Source organism: Gossypium arboreum, chromosome 6, assembly GCF_025698485.1.
Source record: "Gossypium arboreum isolate Shixiya-1 chromosome 6, ASM2569848v2, whole genome shotgun sequence".
Lineage (NCBI taxonomy): Eukaryota > Viridiplantae > Streptophyta > Magnoliopsida > Malvales > Malvaceae > Gossypium > Gossypium arboreum.
The window spans coordinates 18,138,625-18,141,316 of NC_069075.1; the positions used below are offsets into that span (position 1 = coordinate 18,138,625).

The 2,692-nt window shown below is 37.1% G+C and overlaps 1 non-coding gene across 1 annotated transcript; it reads left to right on the forward strand.

The window, feature by feature from the left end:
* Positions 1 to 1,662: 1,662 nt before the first annotated feature.
* On the forward strand, positions 1,663 to 1,769 carry LOC128294911 (small nucleolar RNA R71). Its single transcript, XR_008285218.1, has one exon. It is a non-coding gene; the product is annotated as a small nucleolar RNA R71 (small nucleolar RNA).
* The last annotated feature ends 923 nt before the right edge of the window (positions 1,770 to 2,692 follow it).

The window sequence follows — 2,692 nt, forward strand, 5'->3', positions numbered from 1 at the left end:
TTCATCCCTACGCTTATCGTGGTGTCGGTTTGATTCATCGTGTGCTTTTGGTTTTTCCTTGACATGTGTTCGCCATTCGTCTAGTTCATCGATTCTTTGTGAGTCACTTTGTTTTTGTCCTGGATTAGGATAAGGCTCTATCACGTTCTTCCTAGGGGATTCCTGCAAAGAAGTTTGCGCCTTAACATTACTCGAGTTAACAGAACTTAAACAATTGTCTCGATTACTGGATATATTAGCAGAATCACGAGCTTGAAGTTTAATCGTGTCATCTCCTAAACGAAGTATCAATTCACCTGTGCCAACATCTATAATAGTTCTAGCAGTTGCTAAAAAGGGCCTTCCTAAAATTAAAGGTACGTCACTATCCTCATCCATGTCTAGAACAATAAAGTCAACTGGGAATATAAATTTATCAATTTTGACAAGCACGTCTTCAATAATACCCCTAGGAAATCTAATTGTCTTATCTGCCAATTGAATGCTCATCCTAGTTTGTTTTGGTTTCCCAAGACCTAGTTGTTTAAACATTTTATAGGGCATGACATTAATGCTCACCCTTAAATCAGCCAAAGCATTATTAACATTTAAGATACCAATTAAACAAGGAATCGTAAAACTTTTTGGATCTTTCAACTTGTTTGGTAGCTTATTCTGCAAAATGGCTGAGCAAACTGCATTGAGCTCCACGTACAACAAATCATCTAGCTTCCGCTTGTTTGCTAAAAGCTCTTTTAAAAATTTTTCAGAATTGGGCATCTGCGAAAGAGCTTCAATAAATGGTAAGTTAATATGTGATTTTTTCAAAAGTTTAAGGAATTTACCGAATTGTTCATTTGTGTGATCTTTCCTTGTCGCATTTGGGTATGGCACACGAGGTTTATATTCCTTATTGACCAAATTAAGCTTATTCTGGCTTACCTCAACTTTACCATTGCTTACCACAGTTTCTTGTCTCGGTTCCGCTACAGATTCAGCTAATCCTTCTTCATCTTGAATTGTAATCGCGTGAAGCTGCTCTTTTGGGTTAGTTTCTATGTTATCGGGCATGCTACCTTGTGGTCGTTCAGAAATCAATTTAGTGAGCTGTCCTATTTGAGTTGCGAGCCTTTGAATTGATGCTTGCTGATTTTAAGCGTTGTTTCAGTATTCTGAAAACGAGTTTCTAGAGGATGTTATGGCCTTTGATTTCCCTGACCACCCCACGAGAAATTAGGATGGTTCCTCTAACCTGCATTATAAGTGTTACTATATGGGTTATTTTGAGGTCTAGAATTATTACCCATATAGTGGACTTGTTCTTCCTCGGTGCTAGGGTTGAAGGATGGATACTCTATGCTGTGAACTCCTCCTCCATTTGAATTACACCTTATCACTAGATGTACCTGAGTAGAACCACACAAACCATCAATCTTTTTATTTAAAAGTTCTACCTGGTTAGATAGCATAGTGACCGCGTCGAGGTTGAAAACACTAGCTACTTTTGTCGGCTTCGTTCTTATGACTTGCCTCTGATAGTTATTCAGTGACATCTCTTCAATAAATTCGTAAGCCTCTTCAGGTGTTTTGTTGTTTAAAGTTCCACCAGCGGCTGCATCGATCAGTTGCCTTGTTGAGGGGTTCACACCATTGTAAAAAGTTTGAACTTGGAGCCATAGAGGTAACCCATGGTGAGGGCACCTTCTCAATAGATCTTTGTATTTCTCCCATGCATCATAAAGTGTTTCTAAATCCATCTGCACAAACGAAGAGATATCATTCTTTAATTTAGCCGTTTTAGCCTGCGGAAAATATTTAAGCAAAAATTTTTCGGTCATTTGTTCCCAAGTGGTGATTGACCCTCGCGGTAACAAGTTCAACCACTGTTTAGCCTTATTCTTCAATGAGAATGGAAACAACCGAAGGCGAATGACATCGTCAGAAATGCCATTGATCTTAAATGTGTCGCAGAATTCCAAACAATTTGCTAAATGAGTGTTTGGATCCTCGTCCTACAAACCATCAAACTGAACAAACTGTTGTATCATTTGAATCGTGTTAAGTTTTAGTTTAAAATTATTTCCATCAACAATAGGTCTAACTATACTCGATTCAGTTCCTGTTAAGGTAGGTTTAGTATAATCATACATAGTACGAGGAGCAGGATTCTGATTTACTGGATTTGCAGCAACCACAAGAGGTAACGGATTATTCTGATTATCAGCCATCTCCTCGGTTGTGGTATGGATATCAGCCTCTCGCTCTTCCTCTATGTATTGTAGGCTTCGCCTTATTTCTCTTCAGTTTCTGCGAGCTGTGCTTTCGATTTTGCTATCAAAAAGTAAAGGTTCTGATGGGTTTCTTCTAGTAATAAACTAAAGAAAAGAAAATTTAGTAAATAAAAACAAAATTAAATTGCAATAACAATAAACATGGATAAAAATTAAGTGTTCCTAATATCTTAGTCCTCGAAAACGGTGCCAAAAACTTGATGGTTGCTAAACTAACTAAAAATTCGACTAAGGCAAGCGCACCTATCGAACAGTAGTATAGTTATGGTGAGATCGGAAATTTCGTATCCACGAGGACTAAAAGTACTAGTAATTACTATCTTTTTATTATCTAGCCTAACAATTAAGAGAATTTTTAATCTAAAACAAATTATCTAATTAACTAAGATTGCGATAGAGATTAAAGTTGGAAAATACTTTTG